Below are 24,906 nucleotides of genomic sequence, written 5' to 3'. Positions count from 1 at the left end.
GCCTGTAGGTATGGTGCTGGTTCTTCCTCCCCAGGTGCAGCACCTTGCACTTGTCAGTGTTAAAACCCATCCTGTTCTCATCCACCCACCCCTGTAACCTGTCTAGGTCTGATTGCAGCCTATTCCTTCCACATTCCTAAAACATCACTTCATCCACAGCACACAGACTCACACAGACTTACTTGCTGCTTTTTCCTCAGAAAATGGTTGATACAGTTAAGATGGTTACTTAGCATAAGCAAATGGCTGTCTTAGATATCACTCTGCCTTGTGGTTAGCAGCTCTGCTAGGCCACAGGTCATGCCTTTATTTAGCTGCAGATTCAATGCTCCCTGAAAATCTACATAGTGTTACCCTAACAGTGTTCAATAAGAGGTTTGATAAGTATTGATAGGGATAATTTAGGAGTAGCATTCCTGTGGTAGGTTGGACCACATGATCCTGGAGATCCATTTCAGCCCTACGATTTTGTGATTCAGTGTTCTTGATGTATTTACTTTGCTTCTCATAATCCTACAACTAATATCTGAGAGTGAGTTATAGACCAGAAAAATCCAAAACTCAATCTGAAACCCCACACAACAGCATCTTCAGCAGACATGCTCATCCCTATTTTTCTGCTTGCCATGCTAAAACTATTCTTGGATAATAGATTATTGCTTTTTCTTGCTTTCTCATCAGATCAAGGCCATTTTTAACAGACAACCTGCAATACGTAAAAAAGGAAAATGTATCTCTTAAGCAGGTGCATTTAAGAAGAGGGTCAAGGATCAAAGGTCAAGCACTGTCTAAATCCGGGGTTTCCAAAGTGTAGTCTATAGGCCAAACATGGCCTGTGAGCCCCTTTCATAGGGCGTGCCACCTAGGAGTGCCCATTGCCCTTCTGGTCCATATTGGCTCCTGAACTAAAACAGGGTTGGGGGGAGAGAGGGAAGACTTACCTAACTGTGCACCCTACACCTTACTATCACATAAAGATAATAAGCAAGCAGTGTAGCATTCTTAGTGAAAAATGGGAAGAAGAGGGAAGCAAGTTAAAGCTTAAGGCAATGAGAGTCAGGCATGAAATGACATCTTCTGCGGAGACAAATATACCTTTCAAAGTGGGTAATTGTCACTAGAGTCTTGATTACAGCATCCTGTTATTAAAACTGGTGGATGGAAATACTTGGACTGTTATCCTACTGTATTTTTTTAACATACTATACTTAATTCTAAGAGGACCAGAGAGACACCAGAGCATATTTCTTACAATTTGTTCTAGCTGTGGGATTCATGAAATTGTTGGCTTGTTTCAGGTCAGTACAGTTCTTATACAGTGTTTTGTCAGTCTGTTCTCAGCATGGATAATGGAACATGCTGTCTTCTAGGAGCATGTTATTCGGTTATCAGTAACTCCCTATTTTCAGTGTTATCTCTGCAACAATCACATTTGTTTCCAGAATACTGTGTGTTCTAAGAAAGAATTTGCTGGGAAAATGATACGTCATCAATCTGATTTAGTGTTTGATATTAACAAGTATGTTCCAGTAACTCTTATCTCAGCAAAGGAAAAAAACCATCGTTACTGGAGGGTTGAGAGAAAAATAAGTTATGTCAACTTGAAATTAGTTGTATGAGTTAAAATAGAATTTGGCCTATGTTGCCATTAGTCAGGGAGCTGGTAAAGTCAGACCATCAGCCATGGAGCTGGGCTGCATATTGTTTGCACATCTCCCTATCACTTTCAAGTGGACTGTGCCTATTCTTGTCTTTCATGTGCTCTATACTTTTCAGGTGTCCTATCAGCAATTTGCATTTTTGCACCCTGATAATAGTGCACATATGGTGCCTCCAGGAGGATAAGGAAATTATATAACCTCAGTTAACTTCTATCTACTTCACTGTTAAATAAATTAAAAGCAGAAATACTGTTACATTTGTATCTCTATGCAATAGAATTCCTACCTTCCCCTCCTCTAGTTGCCAGCGAGTCAATTTGCATTCTAGAAACTACAATAAGCTACCTGTCTTAGGCTGCCAACTTCAGATGATCAGCGGTATCTGAAAAATACATTGCAGGCTGAAATATGCACCTTGCTTGCATCATTAATGGTGCAAATACATTCTATATATCATGTCATAATCTTAAAGATCTAAGTGATGCCTGGGATGTTTTCCTTGGAGACTGAAAGAAGTTGTGAACTATAAGGCTAAGTACAGTCAAAACACCTGAGTCTGAATTGATTCAATCTTTGCAGGTTTCCCTAAACTGCCTAGATTGAACTGACAAGCGATTGAACCGATGTTCATTTTTCAAACCAGAAAGGCAGCCAGACCTCTGCAGTGGCCCATGTCAGTAGGCGGGGGTAGGGGGAAGGGCACCAAAGCATGCCTTCCAGCCTGCTGGCCACTGCAGGGAGCCAGGAGCCCAGCAATTCCCCCAGCCATGCCCCCTCCTCAGCTTCCTACCTGGCACCAGCTCCCCAGCCAGGGTCTTCCTAGGACAGGGGAAGGGGGAAGGTAGAAGCATCCAGTAGGGCATTTATCCCTCTCTTCCCCACAGCCAGAGCCAGTAGCTGGGCAAGTCCCCCAGGCATGCCCCCTCCACAGCTCTGGGCAGGCTGAGGAGTGGGCATGGGGGGTGGTCATAGCCCACCTGGGGGTCTAGAGCTGGGCAGAGGGGAGGCCACAGTAGTGGCTTTACTGCCCCCACCAGAGCCAGGCTGATTACCAGGCCATGCCCTCTCCTCGGCTAAGAGGACAGCTAAGAAAGGAGTGGGGGGAAAACAGCCCTCCCAGCTCTGGACCCCAGCTGCCCAGTGACAGAGGGAGTGGGGGAATAAGCCCACAGTGGGGGTTTACTCCCCCAGGCTGAGTCAGGAGCCAGGTTGGTCCCCCAGCCAAGGAGGGGGCAGGGCTAATGGAATTGGCCTGGGTCTCAGCTTCAGGGGATGGAAAAGCCCCTGCTGACAGCTGGGGGTGGACCAGCCCTCCTCTGCTGGAGCACAGAGTATAGCCCAGTGCTGCACAGCATCCTGGGATGCTGGAGGACTGAGAGTTAACTTGAATTGGGAGGGGATCTAGGACAGAAGTTCCATAGAATGGTTTGACCTAAATCTGTTAAGTCTGGTACTACATCCATCCAGGTTCATCTTAAACCAGTTTAAGCCATTTTTAAAGCAGTTCAAGTACACTGAACTTCTGTTCTGTTACAGGTTTAAACCTTTTCCTGATTACTTAAATTGGTTTGTGTGTAACTTCTGTCTCTAGCCTAGGAGGACCCTCTCTTGACCTACAACTAGACACAGCTGCAATACCTACACTTCATGAAACTCAGGAATGAAACAGACATTGCCTTTTATCACCTTTGTGCCTCCATAAAAATTATTATAGTGCACAAAGCAAAAGCAAAGAGACATCCATACGCTTTGTCATGCCACAAATGCCCAAATCTATGGTTATGACAAAAAGTAGTAATAATTTGTGCCACTTAATTGTGGCAGAAGTGTATTTGCTTTATTTGTGGCAGAGCATGGGCAGCCCAGAGTTGCCCACACCCTCCAACCACCCCCAACAAGCACTCTCAGAGCTTAAGGGGCTTGGTCCTGCATGCTCTGGGAATTCCCATGCAGGATCTGGCCCCTCAAACTTTGGGTGTGCCTATCCATCTTTACCCGCTTCCAAGAGATTGCTGGGGGTGTATCTCGGGAAGTGGAGAACCCCAGCTTTCACCACATCCAAAGATATGCCCCAGAGATTGCCACAGGTGCACCTTTGGAATCAGAGCACATGTTGCCTGTTATCCCACAAGATCAACAAGTGGGACATTGGATGACATGTATTACGCCCAATGAAGTGGACCAGGTGTGCTTGGAAATATCCAGGTACAACTGATCCACTTCATTTGGCAACATCTATTTCTACCCTCAGAGATCACCCCCTCTGGGTGCTTCCTGAGGAACAAAGAACGGCAGGAGGACATTGGAGTAGTGGTCTTGCTGTCCTAAAAAGCAGTTAGGCAAACTAGTTAGATAAAGCGGTGATCTTTCTCTGATCCAGTGTCTAAATAGTATGATTGTCTTGCTTTTTGGTACAGAGGGGTGACAGGAAGCCTGCACAGTCTTTCCTAAAGCAATGAACTTTCTGTTTACTAGAATAACCATGAATCTTGCCTGAGCCTCATTTTTTGGCTGGCTGGCTTGAATACTGCATTAAAGACAGCAGTGGAACACTGATGTAATGGACAGGGCAGTCTGTGTTTATAGACATAAGATCATTCTGATATAAGGTAGTTATGAACTACCATCAGACACATACCAGAGTGGGATTTCAAGCAGTAGAAAAAGAGGGGATGAAGCACAACATGGCGTTATGAATAATAGCAATGTTGTAGTGTTAATGCTATTTATAATTCAGATGACTACTACAGTTATATTATTATGATACCTTTCCCTTGTCCCCAAATCAAGGGGCTCAAGGGAAGGAGTACCACCTGAGGGTGAAGAGAGATGATTAATATGAACTGTTTGATTTTGAATACGAATTAGACTTTCTCTAACATTTGGCACAGTCAGAACTGTTTTCTAAGGGAAAAGTTAAGGGGGGGTTTTGGAGGGAAGATGGGGAAAAGTAATTGATGTGTTACTAACATGTCTCATTGGGAACACACTTCATCAAGAATGGAATTTGGGGTTAGCTCACTCACATAAGATGCAGAAGACTGAGGAGTAAGTCCTTAGTTAGGTAGAACAGACACTTAAACTTTGGTCTACACATTCCAGGCATGTGTCTTCAGCCATAACTTATAGGCTCTTCCAGGATTCATTATCAATCTCTTTCTCACTTTCACAGTTTTCTCTCTCCCACATCTTTGAAAGATTTTCATCCAAGCTGGAATGAGAGTAGTTGCTGAAGTCTTGCAAACTTTCACAAAATGGGAAAGTAGTGTTCTGTCCAGGTCTAGATACGTTACAGTGCAATCCATTATAAGAAGAAGTATATTTTACAGAATTCACATCTGGGTCCAGATTTACATTCCCCTAGTATTTGGATTCTGTGTTCCTGTTTGAGACCATGTATAGTTTCTGTTAATGACATTTTATACTGAATCATTTTAAAAGTATAATGCTTGTTTAAGAAATATTTTGGCTATTATTTAAATTACTCTTCTATGGTATAATAAAAATACCTTTGTTTAGCATGTTTAATGAAATGAAAATATTTCATCCATAGTGTGATGTTTTATGTAATGTCAGTTTATGACCATCCAAGCTTTTAATTAAAATATATTCAAATTTTCTGCTTTCAGTAATTCCTACTACTCAATTCCACGTATGCATGAAGTACTGCATCTGTTTTTGCTTATATGATTTTGGCAGCTTCATAATGTGCAGAACTGCTAATAAAAAGGCTATTGTTAGTAGTCAGTTTACTTATAGAATGATTTCCATATACTTCACAAATATGTTAAGATTGTTAGATGTTATTTTAATTATAATTCTAGTGCTTTGCTCATAATAGGAAATATTTTAATTATCTCATGAAATAATGTGAACTAGACTGGACTATAGCTTTTTAGGATGCATAATAGGGCTGTGTGAAACAGTACTGTTCCGTTTTGACTTCTGTTTTGATGTTTAGATGGGACAGCATTTCGTTTTGAGTTTCATTTAATTTTGAAACCACTGTTCCGTTTTGTTTCATCAAAACTGTTTTGGTGTTTTGACTCTGTTTTGCCCATAGTCTATAAGGGGGAAGCACAAAATTGCCTACAACTTTATCATTTCTTGCCTGATTCAGATGAAACATACAGGGGTGGTAGCACCTTCTGAGGCCATGAAGCCTGCCAAGTTTCAAGAAGATAGGTGGAGGGATTTCTGGGAAACTGCACCTCAAGCTGCTGACAAGAAAAACTCATGTCACGTGTATGTGCTAAGGCACAGCAGGGTGAAAACTGCAGGCATGGTAGGCACTGCTGAGGCCATAGAGCCTGCCAGCTTTCAAGGAGATAGGTGAAGGGGTTTCTGGGAGACTGCACCTCAGGCTGCTGACAAGCAAAACTCGTGACATGGGTGGCACTGTGCGTGTGTTAAGGCACATCTTCACTAGCACTGGGGCCTCTACAGGACACAGTAGTGTGCCCCAGTGAGGTCTCTTCCTCCCCTACAGCCTCAGGCTGGTCCACCACTTTAAATGACAACAGGTAATAACTTAGTAAGCAGCACAGTAGCACCAGCAGCATCTCAAGCTGCCATACAGTCACGGAGTCTTTCTTTCCTCTCCTGAAGGAGCTTCTTCTCCAGCGTGTGTGTTAAGGCACGTTCTCACTCTGTGTGTGTGTGTGTGTGTGTGTGTGTGTTAAGGTGCGCCCTCACTGGTGCTGGGTCCTCTACATAAGCCGGTAGTGTGCCCCAATGAGGCCTCCTCCCCTACAGCTTCAAACCAGACCACCACTTTACATGACAACAGGTATAACCTTCCTGCAGGAGTTTCTTCTCCAGCAGCTTTCAGAGAACTCTCTCTGCCATCCCCAGCCCTGGGGCTTAGATGTGCCTGGGGCCCGGCATCCTTCTAGGGGTGTTGGTCTAAGGTCATAGCATTGGCAGTCAAGGTTCTTTCCTTTGGGTCAGTCTAATCTGGTATTTTTAGCAGACGAACTGAATAGTTACAGAAATATATCTTAGCAAGCTTTCAGGTTGAAAACCCCTTTGTCAGGCTGAGGAAGCACCTGCAGTTGCTGTGCCTGTGTGCTGTTCCTGGATGGAAGGAATAGTAAAGAAACCAGAGGCTGGCATGCAATGCAGGCAAGAAAGCCAGTCAGTGAAAATGGAAATGGAAGCGTCAGGAGGTAAGGGACAGGATGGGGTTGATGGGGAAGGAGGATGTAGCAGTGCAGGTAAAAGTGGAAAGGTGTCAGATATCCAGCAGGTTGTAGTGTGTCATAAATCCAGTGTCTATATTGAATCCATGAGTTTCTGTACCTAGGAGGCTGATGAAGTGAAGTTCATAGGCCCAGCTGTGAAAAGTGGTTTGTAAATTCAAACAAGCACCAAACCTTACTAACCTAACCTCATTACCAGAAGCCAACTTCCTACAGCTCAGAACACAAAACCTGCCAACAATCTGCAGTACCCCCACAAATTGCATACCAGAATCTATCAAAGACAAGAATATCCAACTACCTGTGGAGGCACATTCCTCGCAAAAAACCACTCTGTCTCCAGGCTCTCAGGCCTGATCCTGAAAGGAAATTTACAAACCATTTTTCACAGCCAGGCCCATGAACTTAACTTCATCAGCCTCTTAGGTAGTAGGTAAAGAAACTCATGGACTCACTATAGACACTACAACCTGCCAGATGTCTGACTCCCCAGGTACCTCTCCACTTTTATCTGCACTGCTACATCCCTCTTCCCCATCAACCCCATCCTGTCCCTTACCCCCCGACATCTCCATTTCCCTTTTCACTGACTGGCTTTCTTGCCTGCATAAGATTGAAGCAAAGTAACAGCTAGTCAAAAAGCTCAATGGCACTGAATGCAATAGACTAAAGCCATGTCCTGTCCTGTCCTGTCCTGTCCTTTTGAAATATACATTAATAGAACAGCATGGGCCAAAATTCATCCCAGCTTACACCCATCAAAACTACGGAAGACAGAATTTTGTTCACCAAAAGGTGATGTGCTTCCTTATCATATTTTAACAAAAAAACATTAAAAATAAAAGGTCTTAAATTGTTCTTTTGCAATTTTGCAAAGGATTTTAGTGTCCATTAAAATGTGCTATGTTGACATTCCTGTTATGCCTCTACATTGTTATGGCCATCTTGATCTACAGAACAGATACAGAGCAAGCAGCAGAAACATAGCTTTCCTGGCACTTCTCTGCCTCGAAACACCAATGGGGACCTGCAGGGTTATCTTGGATGAGAGAGTAGTTCATGCCCTTGGCTTGTCTTTAACTAAGATTGCCAGTTGTTGCTGTTACCATGGTTTTAGGAAAAATTGTTGGCTTCATTTAATGCTTTAGATTTTAATACTACATCACCATGGTATATGAGTGCCTGTTCACTAGGGGATAGTCTTAACCTACTAAGTTATTTCATGCAAGCCATCTCTACAGCTGTCATCTGCTATCATCTTGCTGTTGCTGCTAGCATAAACTGGACAAAATTGTTGAAAATCGCCAGATGTAATTCCTGATGCATATATTCCCCAGGAAAAAAATTTTCTTTGCTTTATGTCATCTCATTAAAATCTTTTCTAAATTAAAGGGACATAAATAAAGATCATAAGTGGCATATAATAAGATACATCTCTGAACAAGAGACAGATGTCTGAGATACATGAGGGACACAGTTTAAAGAGGAGGATTAATGAAATATGAGAATCATAACGTAATTGTGGAGATTGACAGACAGGAAAACAGAGAAGTATCTGGTTACATTTAGTTCTATTATTCAGATAACTGGAATTCTATCAGAAGGTAGGGGATTTCTCTACAGGTATGGTCTCTGGTTTTTAATACTATGAGGCTCCATAAGGCTGCTGTATGTTTGGAGGGTTGAATTGCCCTTTAGTTTCAGAATAAGACTGAAGTTTTGGGTTTTACTTTTTTTTAAAGGTAAGTTAATTACAAAACAAAAGTGTTCCAATTTTTAATTTAAAATATTTTGTTTACAAAATACTGGAGCAAAAAGTTTAAACTTTTTCTGCAATTGTTTTTCTTTTTTATTTTGTGGCTGAAGGTATCGATCCAATTTGACTTGAATTCATTGAATAGTTTTGGTTTCCCTGAAACTGCATACTATTTTTATGGATTTACTATTAACCAGTTTTCCCAGATGTAGTCAAAGTGGCACCTCCAAAGTGGCACTTCTCCAGACTGAAAGAGCTAGAAAATGCTACTTCATGGTAGCAATTCAGCAATGTAAAAAGGCGGACATGAGATTTGGACCCCTAAAAAATGTTCCATGTAGGGGTAATAATCTTCTGTAGTTTTCAGTACAGTTGAGCATGGTAAAAGGACCAAGCAGAAAAACAAGGAAACAAAGAGAAGTAAGAATGATAAAATTGGAGAATTACTTTGTGATGCCCTGTGTTTCTTCATGCAACATTAATTGCAAGGATACCTGTTCTAGAAGTAGGCACAGGATTTCCCCTTGCACATAACAAACCTTGGAAAACCTAGCTGATGTCAGAATCCATCTCTTAACAGCACTCTTGAATGTCACACATTTAATTTCAAATAAATTACTTTTAAAATTAAATCTACCAGATAAAATCAATTAAAAGATGTTTCATTAAATGACTGTATACATTTCTGAGCAAGTGTTATCGATTATATTTTTGCTTTATTAAGGTCACACTGAGCTCTCTTCAGTTATACTGCTGCATGCTATGTTACCTTATGGCTAAGAAGAGTGACGTAGGTATAGAATGTGTAAGTGCTCTCAATGATTTTCAAAAGGCACTTATTTTTATTCACCATATGCTATTATTGGTTTGCATCCAATAACCAGCATGATCCCCATAAATGGGGGGATGGGTAAGCAACCTTTTCTGGCTGCAGAGTAGGATGATTTGCAGAGTAGGATGATTTGCAGAGTAGGATGATCTGCATCCTGAGTCAGATGTGTGTGGATGACTGGGTGTGACTGTCTGGCCTCGAACAGCCATTCGCATGCTACCTTGGCCTGGATAGTCGGTAATGGAAGTACCAAGGTTTCTTGTAAACCCTGAGGTAAATACTTGTCACCTTGGTGGCCACCCCCAGACTCACCTGCCATGACTTTGAATGTAATTTCAGTGGGGGGGCAAACCACCAGGGGCTCCTCAGCAGTGAGTAATCTGCTATGTGCCCATCTGTGGGGCCCCACCTCCCCTACACCCCATCCTCATGCCAACCTTTGGTGGGTCACTGGATCTTGAATTAGCTGTTCTTCCAGTGCAGCTATGCTCTTGACCCCGACATTCTCTTGAGTCTTGTGTCCCAAGCACTTTCTCTTATGGTGATCTGACTGATCCACTATCTAGCCTAAGCTGGGCCTCTTCCTGCTCTAGGCTACCTCAAACTGGAAACAGAACGACCAATAGCAAAACGGAAAAAAAGGAAAGAAAGAAGAAAAAAAAGAGGATGGAAAGAAGCTGCCCTGCCGATGTCTCTGTGCTGCACTCTCTTCCCCTTAACTGAGACTACTTCCTTGCTAGAGGACTTAGTTCCTTAGCGTTGTCTATCCTGTCACACAACCCCTCCAAAAGGGGGAAAAAAGAAGAACAAAATAAAATTATGAGTTGGGCAAGGTCTGCTCAGTTCCCTCCCTGACCCTACAGTTAGGACACAGTGGTGCCTCCTCATCACTCTCTCTAAGATCTCTTTGCCCACGTTCCTGCCAGTCACTACTCCGGACCCGGTACCTAGGAACACTTTGGGCAATGACCCATCATCTGGCCAGGGGTGGGCTCCTCTTCCTAGGCTGTTATTCCCCTCACACCGCCAAATGCAACTTAAGGAGTTCCTCTCCCCCAACATCGTCTGTGGCGTTCCGCTTCTAGCACCTCCCGGTCCTTTCTGCTCTGGTCGGCTGCTGCCTGTGCTGCGGGCTGCTGCCAAGCCTGCTATTGCCTGGCTGGACTTTCTCTTTTGCTGCCCACACCAGCCTCTGCTGGTGCAGAGAGCCTCCACCGGCTCTCCCTCCTCCCAGGCACACCGGCTATAGCTCATGTAGAAAGCCTCTGCTGGCTCTCTCTCCTCCTGGATATGCCTGCTGTTGCCAGTGCAGAGAGTCTCCACTGGCTCTCTCTCCTCCTGCTTTCCCCAGCCTCTGCAGGTGGTCCTTTTTGTTCCCACCGGCTGGTGATTGCTGATGACATCACTGGCTGGCCTCAGCTGTATAAAGGCACGGGTTACAAACCACACGGGTTCCCATCTTTGCTCTGGCTGTGCCGCGGGCCATGCTGCAGGTAAGTGTTCTTGTATTTTTTTTTCTTTTGTAGATGGTCCCTGCCCTAGGAGGCCCCAGGGTGTGCTTTGGGACTCTTTCTTCTGATTGCCCCCAGGACACCCACACAGTCAAATGGGTCGCCAACTGGCTGGTGGGCTGCACCCAGAGGGTGGTAGTGGATGGGTCCTTCTCAACCTGGAAGGACGTGGGCAGTGGGATTCTGCAGGGCTTGGTCCTCAGGCCCGCACTGTTCAACATCTTCATCAGCGATTTGGATGAGGGGGTAAAAAGCACCCTGTTCAAATGTGCTGATGACACTAAGATGTGGGGGGACGTGGGCACACTGGAAGGATGCAACAGGCTACAATCAGACCTAGACAGGTTACAAGGGTGGGCAGACGAGAATAGGATGGGTTTCAACACAGACAAGTGCAAGGTGATGCACCTCGGGAGGAACAACCGGCACCATACCTACAGGTTGGGGAACTCCCCTCTTGTCAGCACGGAGGCGGAAAGGGATCTGGGGGTCATCATTGACTCCAAGATGAACATGGGCCGGCAGTGTGGAGAGGCAGTAAGGAAGGCCAACCGCACCTTGGCATGCACCCACAGATGCATCTCGAGTAGGTCCAAGGAGGTGATCCTCCCCATCTATACGGCACTGGTCAGGCCGCAGCTGGAGTATTGCATCCAGTTCTGGGTGCCACACTTCAAGAGGGATGTGGACAGCATGGAGAGGGTCCAGAGGAGGGCCACTCGTATGATCAGGGGGCAGCAGGGCTGGCCCTATGAAGACAGGATGCGGGACCTGAATCTGTTCAGCCTCCAAAACAGAAGGCTGAGGGGGGATCTTGTGGCCTGTTATAAACTAGTCAGGGGGGATCAGCAGGCATTGGGAGAGTCACTGTTTCCCTGAGCACCGCCAGGAGTGACCAGGAATAACGGTCACAAGCTGGCAGAGGGTAGGTTTAGGTTAGATATCAGGAGGCGCTACTTCACCTCAGGGCGGCTAGGGTCTGGAACCAGCTTCCAAGAGAAGTGGTGCAGGCTCCTACCCTGGGGGTGTTAGATGAACATCTTGCTGGGGTCATTTGACCCCAGTATTCTTTCCTGCCATGGCAGGGGGTCAGACTAGATGATCTGCTCAGGTCCCTTCCGACCCTAGAAACTATGAAACTATGACAGTGGGCATTAGGACTCAGCTGTCATCTCTGCTTGGCTCTGCAAGAGTATGGGGAGAGCACCTGTAGCTGAAGGCCTCTGCCACCAAAGGATGGCAAGGCCCCATATCTATGGACAGATTCAATAGGTCTGTGGATCGGATCTCCATTATAAATTTTTATGGGATTAATGAAGCATTGAGGCTGCGATGCCAATTTTTACAATTAACTTGTTATTTTATTCCTACTTCTGCTTTATAATTAGAAATAGCTGCACACAAAGCATTGATGATAATACTGTTGTATTAGAGGGTATCTGAAGGAACATAGAAAAGCTACATTGTTTAAAAATCCACTTGATTAAAATGAAACTAGCGCCCTCACATGGCAGTGCCTTCCTCTTCTTGAACTAGTAATAAACAGCGCCACCTACTACAGAAACGCTTCAATCTCATGCACTGACTTTTCTCTCCCATCGAAGTCTAACTAATGCAGCTATTGGAGGAGAAACTCTGCAGTATTTATTTTCATCATGCTTTTAAGGAAAAGAAAAAAAATCTTGTCAAACAAATGCTGATATTGTGTTTTGTTGAGATACAAGTTTGGTTGATAAAGATACTTGTGATATACAGCAGTCACATCTTACACTTATTTAACTTAATCGATTTCAACTATACGTGCTCGGCTGCTGGGGCTGGCCACTGGGTGCCGGCCGGGGCACGGCGTGTAGTGCAGTGCTGCGTGGTACTGCTTGCATGCGCTGGCATGGCTGTGGGGCTGGGGGGCTCACGTTCAGCTGGCTGCCCTGGCAGGATGAGGCAGCGGAAGATGAAAGGGGCAAGGAGTGCGTGCAGAAGGCGCAGCTGTTGGACTGTATGCATGGGCTGTGCGGTGCCGCGCCCACCTTGTCCAGGCTCTGCGGCGGCAGCAGCTGCTCAGCGCCGAAGCCAAAGCCCAGCGATTTCAACTATACATGATTTCAACTATACGCACTGTCATCGGAACGTAAGCCCCGCGTAAGATGTGATTGTATTGTAATACGCTCTGAAAGGTGTTTGTTTTAGTATTAATATATGGCATTCCTATTAAACAAATTAATGCTATTCAAACTGGATGCAGCACATTACAAACTGACAGACAGATTTTTTTTAAGTAAATGAAGAATCATTATAAATTGGTGGTGTTTCTAGTGATGTCCAAAAGTGATATGTTGTTTGTCCAATGCTATTCAGTATCTCTCAGTTATCTGGAAGAAAAATTATAATCATCATAAATGACACATAAATGGTGTCAGTGTAAATAATGACATAGCCCTTTCCAGTTTTTCAAAGCTTTGAGCAACAAGAAATCTTGTCCATGAAAAGTATAAAAGACTTCAGTCACAAAGCCTTCAATCATTAAATCTATCATGAAATACAATATGTCCACAAATTCTCCTATGCTGTTGTTCTTCCAGATGCACCTGACTTAGTTTCCGCAATATGTTTCAAAGGGATGACAGCCAAATGAAGTATTTTGTTGATTCCCTTCAGTACTCTGACCTGACTTGGCAAACCAGTGTGCATGATGGATTCAGCACAGTTGCATCAAAGCAGTAAGACTTGCAAGTTGACATTATCTTTTAGGATTTAAACGGTAACATTTGAAAATACTTTGAAAATAATTGTGAAAATTCTGAGGGAGAGATTATTTTGGGATGCCTAACAGCAAACTAAAGACAGAGTGATGACACATGCAACAACAATCTGAAGTCTACCTTGCTCAAAGCTGGCCTACATTCCACTAAAACAACCCATACATATCACTTCATCATCTACAGTGAAGCAGTCATTAAGCACTGGCTGCTTTTGAACTGAACTCTGAGTTCTTGATCTTTTTCTGCATCAGTACTGGATCCAAAGTCCATATGTCCATAAATGTTCCAAGCTTTCCATTCTTTAAAAATTTGACATACTTTCGCTAACTCCGGGGCACTAAGTGAATCCACAAAGTGAATCACTTTCTCTGTTTACAATACACCTTTCACAGACAAACCTATGAATTTCATTTCATCAACCTCCTGGATACAAAAAATAATGGACTAAGTATAGACATTGGATTTATGACACATTATAACCTCTCTAATGTCTGACACTCCAGGTACCTCTCCGCTATTTACCAGCTACATTAATTTCCCTTCCCCACCCCAACCTCTCTCTCACTCACTGACTCCTCAGTTTATATCTTCACTGACAGGCTTTCTTGCATGCATGCCAGCCTCTGGCTTCTTTACTATTCATTCCATCCAAGAAGAGCAAAGACCAACTGCAGGTGCTTCCTCAACCTGACAAAGGGTATCTATACTCAAAGCTTGCAAAGAAGAATGTTTCCAACTATTTGAGTTGGTCTAATAAAAGATATCAGATTTACCCAAATAATTTTGTCTCACTTTCTCTATGCATTTTTTACATTTCTCTAAGAAACTTAATTAATTTGCTTCAACAAGACCTTTTACTTCTTTAAATCAAGAAGGGTGTTTTGATGAGTTGTGTGTTCTGGAAAATTTCAAAATTTCTAAAACTTCAGTCACATTTAATAATTATATGAAGCCTTAAATGCATCAGTGGGCTTCAGGATTGATGCATGCTGATTTTTTACAAAGGAATCTAATAAGAAGAGTTGCTGGGACAGCAGCATGTAAGGAAGAAATAAAAAATAAATAAGGAATAATAAATAAATAAGTAAATAAGGAACAAATAAATAAATAAAGCCACGGTCAGTGCACCTACATTTATGTGAGCTGAGCTTTACTGTGCAGTAAGCAATATTGGCTAGGTGTCTACACATGCAGAAAATTTTCTGCCAGGTCCCTTCAGCCCTGCAATGTGCCCCTGTGGCCACTGGAGGGAGCTCCAGGCTCTGGCCCCAGCTTCCAGCACCTAGCAGCCATTTTTGAAGCCAGCCTCAGCTGCTAGCACCTGGTAGCCATCTTTAACATCCAGCCCAGCTCTGTGTTCTCTGGGCATCCAGTTCCTGTGCTCAGAGATCCAGTGCGGCATGTGCAGCAGCAGCACACAGCAGTTGTGTTAGTGCCCACTGTGCCTCCCTGCACTCTGGCTGCCCTAGCCCCCGGTCCTGGCAGTGACGAACAGGGTCTCAGATCCTTCTGGCCTGCTGCACTGACTGTTATCTGGCTCATGTCCAGCTTGCCCCACCCGGCTCCCCTACATGAAGTTACCACCTGCCTGCCCCCAGCGTGCCCAGGACCCCCACCACTGTCATGCACTACTGCTGCCAGGAACACAGATAAGGAGTTCCCTGAGGCCACCACTGGGATCACCATTGCCCTCCTGGACCTCCAGCCCCACCATGTCTGGGCCCGCTGCACCAGCCAGCATTGGTGGCAGTACCTTGTGCAGCAGGCCTGGGGTGACAAGCAGTAGCTGGACACCTTTTGGCTGACCTAGGCCACCTTTGGGGACCTGCTCCACCAGCTCTGGCCCCACCTGGATCACAAGGACACCAACATGCAGCCACCCCTACCTGGCCCTGGTACTGCTCATGCTGGCCACACCTTCCAGCCTCCAGTATGTGGGCCACCTGTTTGGCATGGGTGAGGCCACTGCTGGAAAGGCTGTCCTAGAGGTGTGCAGTTGGGCAGCACCAGCTGCAGCAGCAGTGGTGGGTCCCCCCAGCTGAGGCCCCATGAGAGCCACACACCCACCAGCAGGGGCCAGGGCACCAGGTGTTGGAGGCTCTGGTGGACCACCTTCTAGAGCACTCCTCCCCTCTAGCTTGCCTGCCCTCATGTTCACAGACCCTTTACTTCCTGCCCAGCCCAGGCACCACTCTCATGCCAAGCACAAATCCAAAGAACACATCTTTATTTCCCTCAGAGTTCACCCCCATCCTTCCCCTTCACCCACTCAACACACAGAGACCCCTTCTCCTCTTCTCAACCAACAGAGCCCCTCCACCATCCTCCCTACCTACCAACAAGAAAAATCCCTCTTCCTGGTTTGAAAACTATGTACAGGGTCTGTGGTTCTGTGTTCTGGAGTGGGAGGCCATGGGGTGGGAGTGCCTAGGGGCTAGAGTCCAGCAGCAGGCAGCCAACATCCCAGCCTTGGACCATTCTGCTGTGGGTCTGTATGCCACAGCGACTGCGGTGGGCAGGGGCTCAGCCAGGGTTGATGGTAGCTGGTGCTCCTCCAGGGCGGGTGGCTCCCCTCTGGCTGGCAGAGTCCAGACCCACCAGAGCTGATCTCAAGTCCTGGTGCTGCTCCAAGCAGCTCCAGCTTCATCTCTGTGTCTGCTTCTAGCCGGGTCGAGTGGTAGGCCTGGGCCCTGGTGAGTGGTGGCAGACCTGGGTTGGGGGCCAGGCCAGGGGCCCCTGTGGGTGGAAGGTAATGGAGGACATCCTCCCAGACATCCTCCCAACTGCCAGAGGCCTGTGGGGCTAGTCCTGGAGGCAAGGCAGTGGTGGGCATGCACCACACTCTCCACATTCCAACCAGGTTGAAGGAACTAAGCAGGCCAGGAGGAAAAAGCGTCGAGTGATCATCATAGGCAACTCCATCCTGAGAGGTACAGAGAGCCCCATCTGTTGCCAGGACCCCTTGACACACGAGGTCTACTGCCTACCTGGAGCAAAGATTCAGGATGCGAAGGGGATGACCCAGCCCACCGATTACTACCCCATGGTCCTAATCCATGTGGGTACTAATGATGTGGCCAGGAGAAGCCCTGATTGCCTGATGGCAGACTACCACACTCTGGGGTGCGTGCTAAAGGAGATAGGTGCACAGGTGGTTTTCTCTTCTGTCCTACCAGTGAGCGGACGTGGAAGATGGCATGTGACGTGCACCGCGGAGGCCAGCTGGCGGCTTCAGGAATGGTGTCTCAAGGCAGGCTTTGGCTTCCTCAACAATGACCAGCACATCACAGCAAGAGACATGCTTGGATGGGATGGGCTCCACGTTTACCCTAAAGGTAAGTGTGTGTTTTCTTCTAGGTTAGCGGATCTCCTCCGGTGGACTTTAAACTAGGCTCGTCAGGGGAAGGGGAAGATGAGGGTGGAGGAAGCACTGGACTGCCAAACCAAGCAACACCCACAAGTACAGCCCAGCCTAGGCCGACAAGCGAAACATATACACAGGTAAGTGATGGGCCAGGGTAATGCTGAAAGTAGGGGGCCAGTGCACACACCCACAGGAGGCCTCAAATGCCTCTACACAAACGCTCATACTATAGGAAACAAGCAAGAGGAACTTACCCTCCTGCTAGCTGACACCAACCCAGACATAGTGGGGCTCACTGAAATGTGGTAGGACCCAACTCATGATTGGGCAGTGAACAACAAGGGCCATAGGCTGTACAGGAGGGATAGGACAGGGAGGAAAGGTGGGGGCATGGTGCTTTACATTAAGGAGGAATACACATCCTCGTCAATTAGCAAAGAATCAAAGGAGGGGCACTCTGAAGTGCTCTGGGTTAGAATACAAGGCAGTCACGGGGAAAGAGACTGAACAGTGGGGGTCTACTACAGACCACCCAACCAAGGGGAAGAGCTAGACCAGGAATTCTTAAGTCAGCTCATGGAGGTAGTTAGGTCAAAAGACATGGCCATCATGGGGGACCTGAACTTTCCAGACATCTGCTGGGAAGAGCAGTCAGCCAGGTCTGACCACTCACGTAGGTTCCTAGCCAGAATGCAGGACCTCCATCTAATTCAGGAGATGCACAGCCCCACCAGGGGAGATGCCTTGTTGGACCTAGTGCTGGCCACGGGTCATGACCTGGTGAGGGGACTACGGGTGCTCAACCACCTGGGCGACAGTGATCATCACCTGCTGGAATTCACCATCCAGCGCAAGTTGGCAAAGGCCTGCAGCAAGGCAGCAGCCCTAGATTTCAGGAGGGCGGACTTCAATGAGCTAAGGAGAATAGCCAGGGAAGCACTGAGGTCCCAGAGGGGAGGGGAGGGGAGCCAGGTGTCCAAGAAGGGTAGTCGCTCCTTAAGGAGACGATCCTCCAAGCCCAAAGGGAGGTAATCCCAACACAGATCAAAGGGAGCAGGAGGGCGCAAAAGCCCCCATGGCTCACCAAAAGCATCCGGGAATGTCTCCTAGCTAAAAGGGAGGCGCACACTCAATGGAAGGGAGGGGCCATCACCAGGGAGGATTATACTGCGGTTGCTCGGGGATGCAGGGGGGCAGTCAAGAAGGCCAAGGCAGAGATGGAACTGGGACTAGCTTCCCGGATCAAGGACAAGAAGTCCTTTTTTAAATAACAGGGGGCAAAAAGAAGGTTCCGGGTAATGCAGGGCCCCTGCAGGACATGCTAGGAAATCTGGTCGTCACACCAGGCAACAAAGCCAACATATTTAATGATTTCTTTGCCTCTATATTCCTGAGCAGGGACCGGAACAGTCACCCCCCCGGTCCCCCTTATACCCCAGGGGAGGCGCACTAAGGCCAAGGGTTAGTGAGGAACTAGTTAGGGAACATCTGGAAGGACTGGATGTATTCAAATCAGCTGGTCCGGACAATCTCCACCCTAGAGTATTGAGGGAATTGGCTGAAGTCATTGCGGGACCCCTGGCATGGCTTTATGAGCACTCGTGGTGGCTCTTTCAGAGGACTGGAAGAGGGCCAATGCAGTTCCCATCTTCAAAAAGGGGAGGAAGGAGGACCTGGAAAACTATAGGCCAGTTAGTCTTACCTCAATCCTGGGCAAGCTTTTTGAGAAAATTATTCTGATACATGTCCATGAAGGGCCAGTAGGGGAGATTATGCTTAGGGGCAATCAACACGGGTTCATTAGAGGCAGGTCCTGTCAGACCAACTTGGTGGCCTTCTATGACCAGGTCACCAAATCCTTAGATGCAGGGGTAGCAGTGAACATAGTCTTCCTGGGCTTTCGGAAGGCCTTCAACACTGTCTCTCACCCCGTTCTCATTTAAAAACTGGGGACTGCGGTGTCAACACCTACACAGTCAAATGGGTCACCAACTAGCTGGAGGGCTGCACCCAAAGAGTGGTAGTGGATGGGTCATTTTCGACCTGGAGGGATGTAGGCAGTGGGGTTCCGCAGGGCTCTGTCCTCGGGCCCGAACTGTTCAACATCTTCATCAGTGACTTGGATGAGGGGGTAAATAGCACCCTGTTCAACTTTGCTGATGACACTAAGTTGTGGGGAGATGTGGGCACGCTAGAAGAGAGGAATAGGCTGCAATCGGACCTAGACAGGTTACAGGGGTGGGCAGAATAGGATGAGAATAGGATGGGATGCAACACCTATAAGTGCAAGGTGATGCACCTGGGGAAGAAGAACCAGCACCATACCTACAAGCTGGGGAACTCCCTTCTCGTCAGTACAGAGGCAGAAAAGAATCTTGGAGTCATCACTGATGCCAACATGAACATGGGCCGGCAGTGTGGCGAGGCAGTAAGGAAGGCCAACCACACCTTGTCATGCATCCACAGATGCATCTCAAGCAGGTCCAAGGAGGTGATACTCCCCCTCTATGCAGCACTGGTCAGGTCACAGTTGGAGTACTGCGTCCAGTTCTGGGCCCTGCACTTCAAGAGGGATGTGGACAAGATGGAGAGGGTCCAGAGGAGGGCCACTCGCATGATCAGGGGGCAGCAGGGCAGACCCTACAAGGAGAGGCTACGGGACCTGAACCTATTCAGCCTCCACAAGAGAAGGCTGAGGGGAGATCTATTGGCCTGTTACAAACTAGTCAAAGGGGACCAGCAGGCATTGGCGAAGTCCCTGTTCCCCCATGCAGTACCAGGAGTGACCAGGAATAATGGTCACAAGCTGGCAGAGGGTAGATTTAGGCTAGATATCAGGCAGTGCTACTTCACGGTCAGGGTGGCTAGGATCTGGAATCAATTTCCAAGAGAAGTGGCGCTGGCTTCTACCCTGGGGGTCTTTAAGAGGAGGCTAGATGTACACCTTGCTGGGGTTGTTTGACCCCAGTACTCTTTCCTGCCAAGGCAGGGGGTCGGGCTCGATGATCTGCTCAGGTCCCTTCTGACCCTAGAAACTATGAAACTATGACCTCTGGGCCCAAGATGTTATCCAGGATCCAGCGGTCATCATCTGTGGTCTGTATAGCCTGGCCCAGGATGTTATTCTCAGCCTGCAGAATCCGGAGGCACTCCTGTTCCACGGCCAGGGATCAGCCCAGAACGCTGTCTCCCAGGCAATGTCATCCTACTGTCACATCTCCTGGTGGGCCAGGTCCTCCTTCCACCATCTCTCCTTCTGGGCCAGGTCCTCCTGCCACCAGGCTAAGGCATCATCTGCCCTCTCCTCTGCCACCACCCCTGCTACCATCACTGCTACCAGCCACTGGAGGAGGAAAGCCCAGTCCTGCATGCACCTGAGACACAGCTGGTGAATCTGGAGAGCTCCAGTGGTGGATGGCGGTATCCCTGAGCCTAGATCCTTGCTTGGCCCTGCAACCTCTCCCCCAGATGATGACCGCTGCAGGCCTTGAAGAGGCGAGAACCAGAAGCCTTTTGTGAGAATTTGCAACATTTCAGAAATAAAAGTCTCTGCACTGGAGGCTGTGCACTGCCCGGCCTCAGGTCAGGGCTCAGCCATGTACAGGTGCCCAGGAACCACGGTCAGTTGGGCAGGTAGGCCTGAGCCCAGGCAGCTGCTGGCTGAGCCCCACATTCCTGTGCACTCCTCTGGGGCTGGTGGCCTGCTGGGTGCTGGCCACAAAGAGCCTGTCTCCCTCACCCCCTTCCCATGATGGCTGCTGGCAACACCTACTGCCATGGCTCCAGACCCCACTCCCCTATCCTCTCCCTGAAGGCCAACCAGTCTGCTGCACTGCTGTCCAGCCCATAGCACCTGAACTTGGGGCACATGGGGCTCCCAGACAACTGGGGTGAGAAGCTGGCTACGCCCTCACCTTTCCTGAAGGGGGCATCTCTGGGGAGGCACCCCAGGACCAACTCCCCACTGTGCCACCATTGCACCCCACGCATGCCCCTGCTGCATGTGCCCCGGGTGGTGCATGATGATCTATTTGTGTAGGCTTAGGGGTGCCCAAGTCACTACACAGTGCTGATGGTGATTCTTGTGGTGCCCCAGGCACAACTGCACTTCTGGTTTAGGACCTTCAGCTATGACAGTGCAGATGGGAAACCTGGGCTGCCCTGCAACCTCCACCGTCACCTGGAGGGCTACCTATGGCAGCACTACACATCCCTGTCCCCACTACTGAGGAGAACATTTCTACTGGCATCGGTGCCTTCCTTGGCATGTAAGAGGCCCTTGGCCACCCAGCTGTGTGTGCATGGGCTGCTCAATAAAGTTTTAAATTGTGTTCTGCCTCTCTGCATGCCGGCGGGCGGGGGGGGGGAAGGGGCAGGGCCAGGGAGTGTGGGCAGGCCAGGCAGAGGCAGGGGCAGGGCTGGCCCTCCTCCCAATGTGGGGCTTATCATGTGTCTGGGGCTGGTGAGACTGGTGGCTCAGCACAATCCTCTGCAGCACTTGTGTCCGGCTACAGCCAGTGTCTTCAGCTCATGGTGCACAGGTACTCAGCTGGACCCCCTCTCTCTCCCACAGGGAGAAGCTGGCATTGCTGATGGCCAGCTGTGTCATGGCCATCCATCCCTCATGGAAGGATCTGGGGCTATGCAACTGCCAAGGCAGCCGCTGGCTGGGGCACCAAAGTGTGGGTGAGCTGCTGCATAAAGGACATGGTCTTGCAGGCACGACTAGACCAACTATTGTGATTGGTCATTGCCACCCACTGTGCCCACAAGGACTTGACCTTGATGCAGCACTGCCATGCCGACCTGGAGTGCTCATGCTCCCACATCCCACCCAGCAAGGCCTCATAAATATGGGTGTTAGAACGTCCACCCCACTTGAACTGCCTCTGCACCTCCACATCACCCCACAGTGCCATGAGGTCACCAACTTCCTCCTGGCTCCAGTTGGAGCCCCAAGTGGAGAGCATGAGCATGCACACGTGGGCGGTGCCATGCCTGGACAGGGAGGATGAGGCCATGGGTACCATGTCAGCTCTCTGGGCCCTCACATTGCAGCTGTCCCTCTGTTGCCAGCCCTGGGCAGCTACCAGCAGCACCCAGCAGAGGGGCAGGGCAAGAGACTGGCAGCCATGCAGCAGAGGCTATGCTCCACAACAGCTACAGGTGCAAGGCAGGCTGCTGGGGTCTGCAGCAGGCAGGTGCTGTTGGTCCTGCTGCCAGATGCAGCCTGCAGGCAGCTCTGAGGTGCTGACAGGTCTGGCAGTGGCTACAGTAACCTGCAGCAAGTGGCGTCCATTCTGCTGGCCAGGCAGCAGTGCCCTGCAAGGCTGAGAAGGATCAAACTGCAGCACAGAGCTCCAGATAGGCAGGGACAGCAGGGCTGTGGCCTTCCCGGGGGGCACACAGGGCATGCACTACCCTCAGCCTACGTGTGGTTTGTGTCCCAGGGCATAAAATGGCTGCAGGCTTTTATAGCCTGCAGCTAGGGGCTGCCACAGATGCAGCCCAGCCCTGGTCCAGGAGAGGCTCCTAGACTGCACCCCTGAGGCTGGCCTCAGGCTGTCCATTTTTACTGGGCAGTAAGGGTGCATACATGTAGATACTCGCTTTACTGCATTATGAACTAGGCCACTGCGCAGTAATGCATCTCTTGTCAACATATCCAGTGAGCAGCAAAATCAGTTTTACACTTTATATACCATTACAAAAGAAATCATCTTATCAGATGGCTTCTTATGCTTTCTTCAAGTTACACAAAATATTTCATCCTAAAAAGCCACATAGGGCACCTGTAGACATGCAGCACACCTGCTCTGACCTGCTGTAATTACAGTGCATTGAAGCAGACTTGATTAATTGAGTCTGCTGGAGCACGCTAATTAGCATGCTCCAGCAGCCTAGGTGTTCCATGTATTCAGCGTCCCTTCACTTCCAAATGGCAGTAGGAGCACTTTAACTAACTCTCATTGAAGGAGCTTTAGTTAAAACCTCCCCATTACCATTTTGAAGCATGGGATGCTGAATACATGAGATGCTGTGGGTGATTTAATTACAGCGGCTCCTGAAAGCCGCTCTAATTAACCCCCCCTCCCCCGATCCCCAGAACACGTGTAAAGAAGCCGATAGGTTTTCTGATAATTCTGGAAACTGTATGTCTGCCTACAGTTCTCAGGTTCTGTGGCATCTTATTTGATTGAAACCCTGTGCCTGCAAGTGTGTCCCAGGGATGCAGCCTAGGAGCCTCTCCTGGACCAGGGCTGGGCTGATTGTGCCTGATTGGGAGTGCAGCCACCTGCAGGCTGCTCTGCTGCTTACTCACGCCTCTTTTTGTGACAAACATAGCCTGTGCTTTGGTCACAGGATGAAATCCAGGAGATCAGATCTAGAAACATGAAATATATATAAAGCAATGTGTGGTAGCTCATGGCCGGTAGCAAATCTATGAACCTCTGTTTTGCCCGCCCTCAGGTTGGAGACAAGGAAATACAATGGGTATGCCATGTGAACAAATACTCACATATTTTATGCCGTATTACTTGTAGAAGTCTCTTGTGCTGTATGAGAGATTTAGGATGGTTAACAACAGCTGTTTGCAAATACAATAAATTGAAAATTAGTTATGGGTATGGAGAAGGATCATTTATCAGCCTCTGGCTTTCTCAGCCAGCTTTTATAGAAGTTACACAATAGGTACAATGACACTTGTGGCTGGATTAACTATAACAACCAGTCTCAATTTCAAACCAACATATTAAGGGTCGATAGCCTCTCTGTATAACATTTTCCAGGTCAGCTTAGAAGACTTACCAGTAATGCTAAGAATGACCATTAGGCTGAGGAACCCAGTGAAAAGGTATAAAAAGTAATTGCACAGATTTCATAGATTTCATAGACATCAGGGCTGGAAGGGACCTCAGGAGATCATCGAGTCCAGCCCCCTGCCCAAAGGGCAGGAAGTCAGTTGGGGTCATAGGATCCCAGCAAGATAAGCATCCAATTTACTCTTGAAGGTGTTCAATGTAGGTGCTTGAACCACCTCCGCTGGCACACTGTTCCAGACCTTGGGGGCTCGGACAGTAAAGAAATTCTTCCTTATGTCCAGCCTGAAACGGCCTTGCAGGAGTTTGTGACCATTCGACCTCGTCATCTCTTGGGGCGCTCTGGTGAACAAACGTTCCCCCAGATCCTGGTGGTCACCCCTGATAAACTTATAGGTGGCCATCAGATCACCCCTGAGCCTACGCTTTTCCAGGCTAAAGAGTCCCATGGCTCTCAGCCTGTCATCGTAAGATCTGTTTTCCTGACCTCTGATCACGCGTGTGGCTCTCCTCTGGACTCTCTCAAGCTTCTCCACATCCTTTTTGAATTGTGGAGCCCAAAACTGGACGCAGTACTCCAGCTGCGGCCTCACCAAGGCCGAGTACAAGGGGAGAATGACGTCCCGGGATTTGCTCGAGAAGCATCTATGGATGCAAGCCAGCATTTTGGTCACTTTACTAGCCACAGCATCGCATTGCAGGCTCATGTTCATCTTGTGGTCAATGATGACCCCCAAGTCTCTTTCTTCTGTAGTGCTATCCAACGTAGCACTGCCGAGCCTATAAGGATGCTGCAGGTTTTTCCTCCCAAGGTGGAGAACCCTGCATTTTTTGGTGTTAAACACCATCAGGTTCTCATCCGCCCATTTGCTGAGCCTGTCCAGGTCAGCCTGGATCACCCGCCTATCTTCTGGCGTGGATGCTTTGCCCCAAAGTTTGGTGTCATCGGCGAACTTGGCCAGTCCACTCCTGACTCCAATGTCCACATCATTAATGAAGAT

The sequence above is a fragment of the Crocodylus siamensis genome, chromosome 5 (genome assembly GCF_052110815.1).
Source record: "Crocodylus siamensis isolate JL-2025a chromosome 5, ASM5211081v1, whole genome shotgun sequence".
Taxonomy (NCBI): domain Eukaryota; kingdom Metazoa; phylum Chordata; order Crocodylia; family Crocodylidae; genus Crocodylus; species Crocodylus siamensis.
This window is presented reverse-complemented; position numbering follows the sequence as displayed.